The following is a 16,703-nucleotide window of genomic DNA, read 5'->3' as shown; positions in this document are numbered from 1 at the left end:
ATAATACCAGTACATCTGCAGGCACAATTAAACTAATTAAAAAATGTAATATCTCTTACCTCTGAATAAAGCGATGAAGTAAGAATATACAGCTTAACGTCACATGTTAAGCAAGCTAAATAATTTTGACAATGATTTGTCTGGCTTCATACCAAGAGTTACCTCATTAATTAATGACACACAATGAGCTAAATATTGTATTAATTATTGACTTAAATATTTGATAATGACGATGCTGTAAAATTGATATTACAGTGAAATAGTATTCTAATATAATGCATAGCATTCTAACAGGCGCTCCAGTAAGGGCTGTCTGGTTCACATATGTGCCAGCCATGCATCATAAAAAGATAAATAAATATAAAAGATTTTTTTATGGACGGTGGCCTTTATGTATATAGCTACAGTATGTACAGAAGGAATAATATAGTTTGTGAATAATCCTATATGACGTTGTGTAACAGAAAATAACAAGGATAATATAATTTAACAAATCTTTTTTCAATATGAATAACATCAGTTTACGTCATGGGGCAATGATTTATATTACATGTTGTATTGTGGCATTTTTATTGTGATTCCACATTAAGATTTGAGGATCAATGGATAAGATGTAAAACCAGGCTAATAACTGTGACAAGTAAAGCACTAATTTTCCTCCAGTATGTATGTCACAATAGGCCAACATTGGTATGTTTGAAATTTGGTTGACAGAGGTTATCAAAACAAGGACACCGACTTTTGTCAGGACATAATTTCTGAACAGTTTTGACCCCGGAATTTACAACAATTCATTTAAATGCAAACCTAGTAAAATTTTGAATTTCATTTTAGTTCAATAGCTGGCACTCTTGCGTAGTCTAGTTACTGTATATCTTAACTTATTATAAAATTGAATCACATATCAATCTACTTTACAACATTTTATTGCTCTTTGTTCAAAACAGTTCTAAAATAATAATGTGTTTTGCAAATATTATCTCTTTCTTTTTCTGGATCATAACAGAAATAAGTAATTATTCTGCAAAACATGGTGTTATTTCCTATACATATGTATATGATTATGTAAATGACTATGCTATATTGATTCCATGAGAATATTCATTATCCTATAGCTCCCTTATTAGTACAGTGTATATTGATGACATAGTTCATGGGATGGTTCATGAGATTTATATAGAGATCCTCTCAAACATGAATTATAGAAAGTAATACTACAGTGTATTTTGTCTCCTCTAAGGATAGACATTCAATTTCAGTGATCCAAAAGTATGTTCTTTTCTGTTAACAATTTCTGTGGACTGGGCAATAATCAGATGGTTATCTGATACCCGGAATCTCTAAATGAACAATGAAAGCCAGGTGACAACAAACAGATCTCTGATGTATACAGCAAAATATACTAATCCTTTGTTTGGTTACATACAATAAATTGCTTTATGCCATGTTATCTACAATAACTCATAATTTTGGGAGTTCTCACAACCACATTGTATTACTTTAGGTCAAAATCATGACAATATATGTCACAGGCAATATTAATTTGTTACCTATTTACTTAAGTAGGAGTCCTATTGTAATCTTCCTAAAATATGACAATATTCAGTAAGCAATGATAACATTCGCCTTTTTCTCAGTGTTGGTCATCCGGCCCGTAGTTTCCAGATCGTCACAGACTTTGTAGTAATCATATCAGTAAACATTTAGTTCATCAGTTATAGTGTGTAGCAGCACTTATACCAGAGTCAAGCATAATACACAGCATTACAACAAATCAGCAACAGTATCATGTGGAGCTTAAGTAGAGAGCAAATACAAATAGGCTGATCCAAACAATCAGAGGTAAATTTGCAAAGTGAGATCAAAGGACAGACTGAATCAGTTAATACAGAAGGCAGGAAAGGTAAATAGGTCAATCACTTAGTACTGCCTGATGAAGTCTCATTATAAACACATAGGGGTGTGACTCATTCCCTGTCATTAGTAACATTTCTGCAGATCATTCAACCTCAGGACGGGAACAAGGAATCCACTCTCAATACTCCAGAAGGTCTGCAAAACATAAGGTTTAGCAATTTACAAAAGCGGGAGATACAAGACCTAAATAATTGCTTAGAATGTGCAAACATATGTTGCTGACTGTAGCAATATACCTTACTTTCTGTAACTGATACACACAAGGTTTATATTTATTGTAATATTAATATTATTATATTTATATCAGGATAAACTTTATATGAATATTTAAATAGTACTGTATGTATTGTTTTGTTGCTGTTTTATACTGAACTTCTACCACCTTTGTCTTTAATATAGGTTACTATGGCAATAGGAGTTAACACAGATTTTAGTTAACAGCTCCAGGATAGGTGAATTTATGTTAATGTAAAAATGTCACGACACACTTCAGAACTGTAACCCCGATTTAGAAATTCTTAAATAAGAAAATATGACCAAGAAAGGCCTGGCATTTTTCATGTGGTTTTTCTCTAAAAAGCAGAAAAATGGTTAAATGATGTGGGACATGTATGTTGGGTGATTTATTGATAAGAAAGGGGTTTTAAACTTCCAGCTTGGAGCATCAAGGTTTAAAAAAAAACTTTTTACAAACTTGTATATACACACTTAAAAATTATCATTTATTTTCTTATCTATTGGGGGTGGGATCTAAATTGCACCAAGCAATTCCGCATTGCTCTGCTGCGGTGACAGCTGATCTGATGATCAACTGTCCCTATGAATCCTGTCACAAACACTTTAGTAGCAGTGACGGTTAGCACTGCCGAGTCGGACTTGACAATGCAACTGTAAGAATTTGGGTTCATGCATGAGCGACTTCTGGCAGAAAGAGCCAAGCAGTGCTGGAGGGATACGAACACCTACCTCTTCACAACCGGCCCTGAGTGGGGTGCAGGATCAGTTGCCATCTGAGGATGGCAAAGTACTCTAAACACATGTATTTGCTAGAATACACTTGCTAGCGATATTTTTTCCATAACCAACCATTTAGCTGCCTCCAGTATTTTATGTGTGGCACTAGCAGTCTTCTACACTGTCCTGACACTTTTTGGGGGTTTGGGAAACTTTCCTCAGACTTTTATGTACTTCACATAGCGCCTGATTCAGATGTGGACAGAGTTACTATTGCTGCTGCTTACTGTACATAGAAGCATCAGTGATGCACTAGAATGTAATGCAGAAGGAGGCATCTTATATAAGTAGACGCCTCCTGCATGCATTATTGATCGGTGCTGCATACTAGGATGCAGCATCAAATCATTTGTGAATCCACTGACTGGCTGCATGACCCATGGGGTCATGCAAGCCGGCTGCAGATCCAACAAAGAGGCCAGGAACTCTCCGTCATCCGACGGAGATCCTGGCCTCGTCACTCCGCCCAATGGTGGTGACATGCCTCCATTTGGGGAAGCGGAAGCCATTGCTGCCCACTTCCTGCCTCCAAATGGCAGACTGTAATAACTGACAGTATGATTCCGATCTGCGTCTGACATCGTAACCTGTACCGCACATGTACATGAGCAAAGTACCGAACAACGGTACATTACAGAATGCGCTGCACATCAGTCGAGACCTATTTCAAACCCATAGGTAGCACACTGTAGAATTAACACGCAACATCCATGACTTGCTGTTTATATATTAATTGCACAGGTACCAGTAGTGCACTTCATGAATTTATCCCACAAAAAGCATGTCATGTTTACACAGGGAATGGAACCTGCTTCTGATTAAATCTCCCCCTTAGTATCAAAGATTAAAGGGTCAAAATATTAAAACTGCTCACAAGCAATTCACATACTGTACAGTTATATGAAACAGAAGGTAGAGATGGACCAAGTAGTTTAAAATGTAATAGGCACAGTATGAGCGACACTTGATACCTAAAATAGTGAAAAGCCAAAAGTATCTGCAGGTGTTGATAGTGTGTGGTTAGTGTAAAGCAGAGTTGCTATATACTGTTAATATTGGTTATGGAGCAGAATGAAAGGCATAAGCTACTTAGAAGAAGTACAGTAAGTCATCAGAGCTTTTTCTAAGCTTTTTAAGTTTGAGTAGAGAGTGACAGGATAAGGGAGAGGCGTACTTGCCTACTTTTGAAAACTAGTTTCAGGGAGATTATAGTCTGTAGTAGAAAGTGGCGCACAAAGCGTGGCATGCTGTTGAGGGGGAATGTCCTCATGCTCCACCCAAAAGGCATTTCTAGCTCCACGTATGGGCGTGTCTAAGCTTAAATGATTGTTGCTAAATATTTCTATATAAAATCAGTTGCAATATATTTTGTGAAGTTTTACAATTATATTGGTACTAACATTGCTGCCAGCAATACTGGATTCTTAATTTACATCTACAGTATTTGCTGTGCTAAATTCTTTTCTTCTCAATCAACACATTATACTTGATAAATATGATGCAGTGGCTGATGATTCTGGACAGAAGTAATGCTAGTAACTGCAGAAAATCACTGTCCTTGCCCAGAAATTCCTTGGTGGAACCATGGTTGCAGTGAAGAATTCAAAGAATCGGGAGATTTGATTTATAATGCAGGGCAGCGCAAATGCGGGTATAGATGATACAAGAGAGAACAAAGGACTTTTTTGATGAGCTCAGAACTTTGAATTGTATTCTGATGTGTAAGGGAAACAAAGGCATTGACCAAGTTAAGCAGGATGAGGACAGGAAGAGTAGATGAGTCCTACAGCAATATTCATGATCGGTTACAGGATGGCAGGACAGACAGAAGGAGTTTACAATACTTAAGGCAAAGGCTTGCCTGCATCTCACTGTCTTCATATTTTCCTACTTAAACTACACAGTGAAATGAATAATAATTAATATATCCATATAGACTGTTTTATGGTTGTTTCCAGGATGCACTCCATCCATTTGGAATGTATTTACAGATACAAAGCAATAACTCATCTACATTGTAGATACCAGAATGGCTGTTATTACTATCCATTAACACCTGTGTAATTTATGAATTGAGACGTGATTGGGACAGATTGCTGTGGCATCCTACTGTTTAATATTATGTAGTCAGGTTTTTTTTTTACTTGTTATTGAGAAAGCTTTAGGCGTTTTTTGTCTACAACACTAAAAAAGAAATTGGCTGTATTGCAAATGAAAATCACAAGAGAAAATCCCCAGCATTCTACACAGAAAGTAAAACTACTTTGTGCTATGTGGAGCTTTCAGGATTTTCACATATAATAAATCATATTAAAAAATGAAAAAGAATAAAATGAAAAAGGCCATTATCCAATATCACATACGTACTGTAACAAGATTATTTCTTGTAACACAGAAGAAATTATAAGGGCACGGTCGTGCCCTTATATTAAGGCTGAATCGAACAAACGGAATTCTCCCATAGGGAACTTCTGAGATGGGGGCATGGTGTTTGAGGGGCTACACCTCAAAAGTGATTGGACATACTGAGCTGAAATTTGGCATGGGAAAGTAGAATTGTCACCCGGTGCTTCATGCCAAATTTCAGGGTAAAATAATAAAAAATGAGGAATTGGGAGTAACCTAAAGTTTCAACTGTCAGTTTTTTTCTGCAACTTCCTGTATGGCTTTTTGACATGGTTTTCCTATAGAGTGAATGAGGAGATTTTTGGGAAGGCATAACTCAGGATAGAGGATGAATTAAGCCTTGGGGTTTGTTTTATTAGATAGAGTATGTCCCAGTGTAGTGCCTTTTGGGGTTAAGGTTTTTCAGAAAGTTACAGGTTTTTTTTAATTTAGTAAAATATGCCCCATTATAGAGATAGGGAATTTCAATTTGTTGCGCCTGCGCAGTGGCCGCCAGCAGGGGGTGTACAGTGGCTTCACTTGGGTGTACAAACATGGCTGACATCTGCTGGCTAACTGAAATTATTGCGTGTTAGGGGAATTAGCTGTGTTTATGCTATACAGGGGGGTGAGGGGTTTTGTGGTTGATGGGGTGGGGGGCACGCTGTGCGATTATCAGCCCCGACACTGCACTAAGTACAGAGTTTAGTAAGATCCGTGCTGTGCCAGAGGCAGCTGTAAGAGCTCAGTGACGTCATCTAATTTATTCACTGAACTTCCGGGAAATTCAAAACTGAAAGCGCTGTGTGTGGCGGCCGGATGTATTGTGCTGCTGCTGGCTTTCAAACAGTGGCTACAGTGTAGGGGCGAACTGGTCCATGGGTAGATTCCCAGGGGGCCGGTCCCATGCACACCAAGGCTCATACTGAAGCGCTGGCCGGGCTGGAAGCCAACCTTTCGGGAGCGCTCTGGACAGGGATGCATAATCTCGGCCGGGGGCGGGGCCTAAACGGACACGGGGGTGGGGCCTAAACTGACCCATGAGCGGGGCCTAAATGGGGGCGGAGCTACTCGGGTCTCAGACTGCTACTTACTCACTGTTGCTTCTGCTGCTGTAAGAGGGAGAGGACAGAGGAGGAGTTGCTGCAGATCCAGGGCCGGCCCAGTCAGTGAGTCTGCAGTGCACTCTGCTGTAGTTTGTAAGGTGAGAGTGAGTGGAGGTGTGTGTCTTCCATGTGAGCTTCTGTGTGTGTCTCTCCCTGTATATCCTCAATGTGTACTGTGTATGTATCTTCCTGTATAGCAACATTGTGTGTCTATAATGTGCAGTGTGTGTGTGTCTCCCTGTATAGCCTCATTATGTGTCTGTAGTGTGCAGTAGTGTCTCCCTGGATAGCCTCACTGTGTGTCTGTAGTGTGCAGTGGTGTCTCCCTGGATAGCCTCACTGTGTGTCTGTAGTGTGCAGTGGTGTCTCCCTGGATAGCCTCACTGTGTGTCTGTAGTGTGCAGTAGTGTCTCCCTGGATAGCCTCACTGTGTGTCTGTAGTGTGCAGTGGTGTCTCCCTGGATAGCCTCACTGTGTGTCTGTAGTGTGCAGTGGTGTCTCCCTGGATAGCCTCACTGTGTGTCTGTAGTGTGCAGTGGTGTCTCCCTGGATAGCCTCACTGTGTGTCTGTAGTGTGCAGTGGTGTCTCCCTGGATAGCCTCACTGTGTGTCTGTAGTGTGCAGTGGTGTCTCCCGGTATAGCATCATTGTGTGTCTGTAGTGTGCAGTGGTGTCTCCCGGTATAGCATCATTGTGTGTCTGCAGTGTGTTTCTGTCTCGTGGTATAGCCTCAATTGTGTGTGTGTGTGTGTATATGTAGTGTGCAGTGGTTGAGTGCAGTGCAGTTGAGGTACTGGGGGGACAGTGAGTGGGTGGCGCTGGTGGCTCATTCATACTCCGGGCACCCCGCGCTCTCCACCCCCGCCCCATCCTGTGTGCTCCCATCACCTCCTTATCCCCCTGCACTCTCCCCCTGCACCTTGTGTCCAGACCAGGGGACTGTGTATGGACAGCACCCCGGCCCCACTGGTAGTGTGGTCTATAATAGGCTCCGAGGCAGCAGTGGGAATGAATGGCCTGATGCGGCGGCAGTATACCGCGGTGTCCACCCGTTCATTCCTGCTCCCGCTGCTGCTTCGAAGCCTATTATAGACCACACTCAGACCGCACAAGCAGTGGGGCCGGGGTGCCGTCCATACACGCCCCGCTCACCACTAGAGAGCACTGACGGGGACAGCAGCAGGGCTCCGGCGGCAGGGCGGGTATGTTTGGCCAGTGACCTCCCTCCCCATGTGCAGGCCTGCGGAGTGTGCGGGGCAGGTGGCACTCTCCCTCCCAGGCGCTCTCCCCAACTGGCCTCAGCCCAGGAACACTGTGGCCATACTGCCAGGAGCTGGTCACCTCCTTCCTCAATGCAACATCAGCAGGGGGCTCGGGCCTCATCACCAGCCCAGGACTGTCTCATGTATGTATCATGTATGTGTGTGTGATATATGTATGTATCGTGTGTGTGTGATATATGTATGTATCGTGTGTGTGATATATGTATCTAGCTATCATGTATGTATCTATCATGTATGTATGTATGTGTTATATGTATGTATCTAGCTATCGTGTGTGCACATGATATATGTATGTATCACACCTACCTCTATACATACATACACACACACCTATATCTGTACGTACACTGACATACACACACCAACATCTATACATACACACACTGACCCCTATACGTACACCGACGTACCCACACCTGCATCTACACATGCACATGCTGACACCTGGACATACAGTGACGTACCCACATGTTCATCTATACCTGCACATGCTGACACCTGGACGTACCCACACCTGCATCTATACATACACATGCTGACACCTGGACGTACACCGACCTGCATCTATACATACACGCGCTGACACCTGGATGAACACCGACCTGCATCTATGCATACACTCGCTGACACCTGGACATACAAACACCTGCATCTATACATACACGCTTTGAGACCTGGACGTACACCAACGTACCCACACCTGCATCTATACATACACATGCTGACACCTGGACGTACACTGACGTACACACACCTGCATCTATACATACACATACTGACACCTGGACTTACACCGATGTACACACACCTGCATCTATACATACACATGCTGACACCTGGATGTACACCAACGTACCCACACCTGCATCTATACATACACATGCTGACACCTGGACGTACACCGACCTGCATCTATACATACACGCGCTGACACCTGGATGAACACCGACCTGCATCTATGCATATACTCGCTGACACCTGGACATACAAACACCTGCATCTATACATACACGCGTTGAGAGCTGGACGTACACCAACGTACCCACACCTGCATCTATACATACACATGCTGACACCTGGATGTACACCAACGTACCCACACCTGCATCTATACATACACATGCTGACACCTGGACGTACACCGACGTACCCACAGCTGCATCTATACATACACATGCTGACACCTGGACTTACACCGATGTACCCACACCTGCATCTACACATACACATGCTGACACCTGGATGTACACCAACGTACCCACACCTGCATCTATACATACACATGCTGACACCTGGATGTACACCAACGTACCCACACCTGCATCTATACATACACATGCTGACACCTGGACGTACACCGACGTACCCACACCTGCATCTATACATACACATACTGACACCTGAACGTACACCGACATACCCACACCTGCATCTATACATACACATGCTGACACCTGGACGTACACCGACGTACCCACAGCTGCATCTATACATACACATGCTGACACCTGGACTTACACCGATGTACCCACACCTGCATCTACACATACACATGCTGACACCTGGATGTACACCAACGTACCCACACCTGCATCTATACATACACATGCTGACACCTGGATGTACACCAACGTACCCACACCTGCATCTATACATACACATGCTGACACCTGGATGTACACCAACGTACCCACACCTGCATCTATACATACACATGCTGACACCTGGACTTACACCGATGTACCCACACCTGCATCTACACATACACATGCTGACACCTGGACGTACACTGACATACACACACCTGCATCTATACATACACATACTGACACCTGGACTTACACCGATGTACACACACCTGCATCTATACATACACATGCTGACACCTGGATGTACACCGACGTACACACACCTGCATCTATACATACACATGCTGACACCTGGACTTACACCGACGTACACACAAAACTTCATCTATACATACACATACTGACAGCTGAACGTACACCGACATACCCACACCTGCATCTATACATGCACGCGCGGATGTGTGAGTGCGTCAGTGTGCGGGTTGTGTGAGTGCGTCAGTGTGCGGGTTGTGTGAGTGCGTTAGTGTGCGGGTTGTGTGAGTGCGTCAGTGTGCGGGATGTGTGAGCGCGTCGGCGTGCGGGATGTGTGAGCGCGTCGGCGTGCGGGATGTGTGAGCGCGTCGGCGTGCAGGATGTGTGAGCGCGTCGGCGTGCAGGATGTGTGAGCGCGTCGGCGTGCAGGATGTGTGAGCGCGTCGGCGTGCAGGATGTGTGAGCGCGTCGGCGTGCAGGATGTGTGAGCGCGTCGGCGTGCAGGATGTGTGAGCGCTTCAGCGTGCAGGATGTGTGAGTGCGTCAGCGTGTGAATGTATGAGAGCGGCAGTGTACGGATATGTGGATGTATGAGAGCGGCAGTGTATGGATATGTGGATGTATGAGAGCGGCAGTGTATGGATATGTGGATGTATGAGAGCGGCAGTGTACGGATATGTGGATGTATGAGAGTGGCAGTGTACGGATATGTGGATGTATAAGAGCGGCAGTGTACGGATATGTGGATGTATGAGAGCGGCAGTGTACGGATATGTGGATGTATGAGTGGCAGTGTACGGATATGTGGATGTATAAGAGCGGCAGTGTACGGATATGTGGATGTATGAGAGCGGCAGTGTACGGATATGTGGATGTATGAGAGCGGCAGTGTACGGATATGTGGATGTATGAGAGCGGCAGTGTATGGATATGTGGATGTATGAGAGCGGCAGTGTACGGATATGTGGATGTATGAGAGTGGCAGTGTATGGATATGTGGATGTATGAGAGTAGCAGTGTATGGATATGTGGATGTATGAGAGTGGCAGTGTACGGATATGTGGATGTATGAGTGGCAGTGTACGGATATGTGGATGTATGAGAGCGGCAGTGTATGGATATGTGGATGTATGAGAGCGGCAGTGTACGGATATGTGGATGTATGAGAGCGGCAGTGTACGGATATGTGGATGTATGAGAGTGGCAGTGTATGGATATGTGGATGTATGAGAGTGGCAGTGTATGGATATGTGGATGTATGAGAGTGGCAGTGTATGGATATGTGGATGTATGAGAGCGGCAGTGTATGGATATGTGGATGTATGAGAGCGGCAGTGTATGGATATGTGGATGTATGAGAGTGGCAGTGTACGGATATGTGGATGTATGAGAGTGGCAGTGTATGGATATGTGGATGTATAAGAGCGGCAGTGTACGGATATGTGGATGTATGAGAGCGGCAGTGTACGGATATGTGGATGTATGAGAGCGGCAGTGTACGGATATGTGGATATATGAGAGCGGCAGTGTACGGATATGTGGATGTATGAGAGCGGCAGTGTACGGATATGTGGATGTATGAGAGCGGCAGTGTACGGATATGTGGATGTATGAGAGCGGCAGTGTACGGATATGTGGATGTAAGAGAGTGGCAGTGTATGGATATGTGGATGTATGAGAGCGGCAGTGTATGGATATGTGGATGTATGAGAGCGGCAGTGTATGGATATGTGGATGCATGAGAGACAGAATGAAATAGAATGAGATAGCGTGTGTGGCAGAAATAAAACAAGATAGTATGTGTGTAAAAGAGAGCAAGAATTAGAGAGAAAAAGGGAGATGTGAGATAATATGAGAGAGACCAGAGAGTGTATGAGTGAGAGGTGGCAGTCGGGATGAGAAGGCAGTGGCGGCACCCTTCAACCCAGCACCGCACTGATGCTGCTGTCAGTTGTGAAGGGCCTTCTCGAAACCAGAGAAAAAACAAGGGAGTAGAGAGCGCAAGCAGACTGAATTAGCAATATTTAATTAAAACTGCACAAGGAATACAATATATTATATATATATATGTGTAATTAATAAAACATAAAATTATGAACAAATGGGATCCTCCAGCTTACAGTCCATTTAATGCAATAATGGATTCCAAATTAGACAGTCAAACGCTCCTTCTATTTAGAGCAATGAGTTCATCAATTTGTGTTTAAATAACTTTTTTTGCAAATTATTCACTTCTAAAAAGTTATTTAATCCGGAAAATCACTTATATTGGATTATCAGATAACAGATGTGCTGCTTGTTCCAGCACTTTATATTCCAAAAGGATAGCAGCTTTGTATATAAAAATCCGTCTTCCAGTGTGCTTTACAGCGGCTCCGTCTACCGCTCTCCCTAAAGCACACTTATGGAATCTTTCAATAAATAGCCGCTTACCGCATCCGGATGCGTTCAGCTTCACGGCACTGAAAATCACCATGCACCAGACGGCTGTACCGCAAACTCCCGAGTGGAATGGATGACGGCCACGGTCCCCGTTTAGCAAGGCGGACCACTGCAGGTGGCTATGGTGAAAGCGGATCCACTGGTGCGGTGCAGAAATTGTGATGAATATCCAAAGCACAAATGGAGAGTGCCGGGATCCCAAGTCCGAATAAAACCTGACGCGTTTCTCGACCTACATACACTGGTCGTTTCCTCAGAGGGAGAAAGTATTCGGTTACCACCCAGTCTCCATTCTTATAGGGACCAGGAGTTAATTAAATCATAAGTGCAGTCACCTGAGTATCCACCTGTTTGGCTCAATACTAGGAACGTGTGTGTGTATAATATCTAAAGGCACATATACTAAAATATACAAATAAGTCTTATTTAAAAACATAGTCATACTTCCTTTAAATCGATTTAGCACAAAATAATTAATATATTCTTACATCATTATAGCATAAATATATATAATAATAAAAATGACTATATATAAACAAAAAGGCAGATAGATATCTAATAGAGGAGACAGCAATATAATCTTACATATAAAATATAACATGTATTTATATAATATATTTAAAAATGAAAGTAAAATATACACATAAAATTAAAATCAAGAAGTAAATAAAAATAAAATATATTATGATATGAAGAAAATACATCATGACATTCATAAAAAAATATATGTACATATTGACTAACAAGATGAATCCAAAATAGGGGAAAGAAGGGGGGAAAAATATGGCAATTTGATACTGACATATCTTGGCCAGACAGAAAACACTTTATTACCTTTTAAAGAGACAGTAACAGCCCTAGAAGCATCTTAACATATTGAATGGAATAAACATCATAACGAAACATTATCAATGTTCCACAGATACATAAATGGATCCATATCAATATCAAAGGAGAAAAGGATATTGGAATGTATATTACAAAACCTCTAAACAATGATGACCAAACCCACCTACCCGATCTTTATAAACACTCGAATATCAGAATAATGGTTTTCTTATAAAAGGGCCAGAAACAGGCCCCACGGGGACAATAATATCCCTATCCCCACCACTGAATAATGAATAGACGTAACCCATATAAACACTAGAAAGACAATTAAATAATACATCTGTCATAATGATATTAATTTAATTCCATACTACCAATAAAACTACCCAATAGTGTATTGGATATAATAAACAACCAAGCAGAATGAGCGGGTGGATCCACATCTAAGTCAGGAACAGAGAGATAATTTACACTCGACCTGCCTGAAGAAAAGGTGGATCCAAAACCGCCCACCCAATCTCATCAATCTCATAATTTACTAAAAGCTTGACCAGGATCCCTTGAGAAACCCCCAAACACCCCTAGGAAAATAAATAGAACTCCCCTAACTAATAATAGAAGGGTTAAATGGTGTTGAGCTCCACTGTGTCATTGAGACCATGTGGGCTCAAAGTGTGCAATTGGAAAATCCAGAAGGCTTCGCGCATGCAAAGCCTTCTGTATCTATCCCCACCTCTCATGGTTTGTTTTATGTGTTCTACTGCTCTAATAGTTAGGCCACTCAAATTACCCTTCTGACACATATAAACATGGTTAGATAAACTATGGGTTTTGAGATTCTTTGTTATATTCCTTTTATGCTCCATGAACCTTTCATGGAGAGGACGAATAGTGCGGCCTACATACTGCAGCCCACATCTGCATTGTATAACATAGATCACATAATTAGTCCTACAATTCATAAAGCCCTTTATCTCAAATTCTTCTAATCTACTGAAGGACTTAATGCGATTACACTTATTTTCAGCAAAAGAGCAAGTGGTACATCTATCCCTCCCACATCTGAAAAAGCCAATGGGTTTTGGAGGTAAACTAAATAAATTCTCTCCAGCAATTTTAGATCTTCTAGTAAATAAACTAGGTGCTAGTTTCTGTTTGAGAGAATTAGCTTTTCTGAAAATAACTAGATTCCTTCCAGTCAATGACGTTTCTAGTAGTTTATCTGATTTCAAAATCGCCGAATTTCTAGTAATTATCCTTTTAATATCTCCTGCAGCTCTATTAAATTGAGTAATAAAGGATATTGACCTCTCGTCAGTCCTACTCGAAGATACATTCTTCGCTACCTCCCTTTCTGGGTGAATCAATGAAGCCCTGGGTTTGAGTTGAATTTCTCTCAGGGCTTTATCTAAAACCTCTAAGGGATACCCTTGTTTAACAAATGCGGCATACATGATTTCTGCTTGACTAGTAAACAACTCATCTGTGGAGCAGTTCCGACGCAACCGTTGGAACTGTCCCTTTGGTATATTTAATTTCCACGGTTTATAATGACTACTTGTGAAGTGTAAATAGTTGTTACAGTCCACATCTTTAACGTATGTGGAGGTGATAATCTTAGAATCCTGAATACTGACTGTAATATCAAGAAAATTAATTGACTTTTTACTAAAATTACCAGTGAACTTCAAACCTATTGTGTTAGAGTTAAGAAGATAGGTGAGACGTGAAATAGGTGAAAAATCCTCATCCCAAACAAAAAATAAATCATTAATATATCTACCATAGAGGATCAGGCCCGCACCAAGATCGCCACCCCATATCTGGTGTTCTTCGAACCATCCCAGAAAGAGGTTGGCGAAACTTGGTGCGAATCTGGTCCCCATGGCTGTGCCTTTCTTCTGTAAAAAAAACTGTGAATCAAAAGAAAAATAGTTGTGTTCCAAAATAAACCTAATAGCTGACAAAATAAAAGTGCGAAAAGAAACATCCACCTCTGTGTCATAGTATAAATAGTGATTTATTGCCAAAAGACCCAAATCATGCATTATGTTGGTATAAAGAGATTCTACGTCATATGTTAATAATGTATATGAATCCTTCCTGTGCTGGAACAAGCAGCACATCTGTTATCTGATAATCCAATATAAGTGATTTTCCGGATTAAATAACTTTTTAGAAGTGAATAATTTGCAAAAAAAGTTATTTAAACACAAATTGATGAACTCATTGCTCTAAATAGAAGGAGCGTTTGACTGTCTAATTTGGAATCCATTATTGCATTAAATGGACTGTAAGCTGGAAGATCCCATTTGTTCATAAATTTATGTTTTATTAATTACACATATATATATATATAATATTGTATTCCTTGTGCAGTTTTAATTAAATATTGCTAATTCAGTCTGCTTGCGCTCTCTACTCCCTTGTTTTTTTTGTTGTCTTTGTAGGTTTGCTAATACCTATACTTTTGAGAGCAGCGAGCAGCATATCAGCCTAGGCTCTTAGAGGCGCCTTTATTTTCTCTTTTGTTATTTTCTCTTTCGAAACCAGAGAGCCAGCCAGTAGGGGTAAACTATGTAAGTACCAGAGTATGTGTGTTTAGCTGTGTGCGTATTTTGCTATATGTGTGTGTGTGTACAATTGTTTTGCTATGTGTGTTTAGCTGTTTGTGTGTTTTGTCATACGTGTGTATGTGTGTGTTGCTATGTGTGTGTCTTTTACAATGTGTGTGTATATACAGGGCTGGCCTACCGTTACATTGCGGAGAGTACCATATGTGGAGGGTGCTGCCGCTGCCTTCTCATCTTCTCCCGATGTGTGCTCGAACCCCTGCTGCACTGCCCCAAGAGAGAGCCTGGATCACAGGGTGAGGTGAGTGGGGAGCCAGGAAGGGAAAACACTGGCACAGGGTCGCACACTGCAGCCGACATCTTTCTGCAAGCACACTTTCTCTCTGTTACCTCTGCCTCAGTCACCCACTCTATACCTGTTACCCACTATCTCCCTCTCACCCCTGTCTCAGTCACTCACCATCTCCCTGTCACCCCTGCCTCACCAATTGCCCACTATCTCCCTGTCACCCCTACTTCAGTCACCCACTATCTCCCTGTCACCCCTACTTCAGTCACCCACTATCTCCCTGTCACCCCTGCCTCACGAGTCACCCACTATCTACAGGTCACTCCTGCCTTACTCACCCACTATCTCCCTGTCACCCCTGCTTCAGTCACCCACTATCTCCCTGTCACCCATGCTTCATTCACCCACTATCTCCCTGTCACCCCTGCTTCAGTCACCCACTCTACCTGTCACCCTGCCTCAATCACCAACTTTACCTGTCACCCCTGCCTCAGTCACCCACTATCTCCCTATTACTCCTGCCTCAGTCACCCACTATCTCCGTCACCCCTGCTTCAGTCGGGATCCGGTCTGAAGATCGACAGTGTCTATGTCGACCACTATAGGTCGACAGTCACTAGGTCGACAGGGTTTGAAGGTCTACAGGGTTTATAGGTTGACATGTTCTAGGTCGACAGAGCAAAAGGTCGACCTGAGTTTTTCACTTTTTTTTTTCTTTCTCTTTTTTAACTTTTTCATTCTTGACGATCCACATGGACTACGATTGGGAATAGTAACCTTGCCCAAAGCATGGCGAGCGAAGCAGTGCACTAATTGGGCTTCCCGGTCACTGTACGGAGAAAACGACACCAAAAAAAATGAAATACTCATGTTGACCTAGAACATGTTGACCTAGAAACCCTGTTGACCTTCAAACACTGTCGGCCTAGTGACTGTCGACCTATAGTGGTTGACCTAAACATTGTCGACCTAGACACTGTCGATCTAATGATCCACACCCTGCTGACACCCACTATCTCCCT

At 42.4% G+C, this 16,703-nt stretch overlaps 1 protein-coding gene across 7 annotated transcripts in view; it reads left to right on the top strand.

The window, feature by feature from the left end:
• The window catches only part of EDIL3 (EGF like repeats and discoidin domains 3), a 1,054,167-nt gene that overhangs the window by 364,934 nt on the left and 672,530 nt on the right, over positions 1-16,703 (top strand). The gene's annotated exons all lie outside the window — the stretch shown is intronic.

This window comes from Pseudophryne corroboree, chromosome 1, assembly GCF_028390025.1.
Source record: "Pseudophryne corroboree isolate aPseCor3 chromosome 1, aPseCor3.hap2, whole genome shotgun sequence".
Classification (NCBI taxonomy): domain Eukaryota; kingdom Metazoa; phylum Chordata; class Amphibia; order Anura; family Myobatrachidae; genus Pseudophryne; species Pseudophryne corroboree.
The sequence above is the reverse complement of the archived record's forward strand: the minus strand, read 5'-3'. Positions and strand labels throughout refer to the sequence as shown.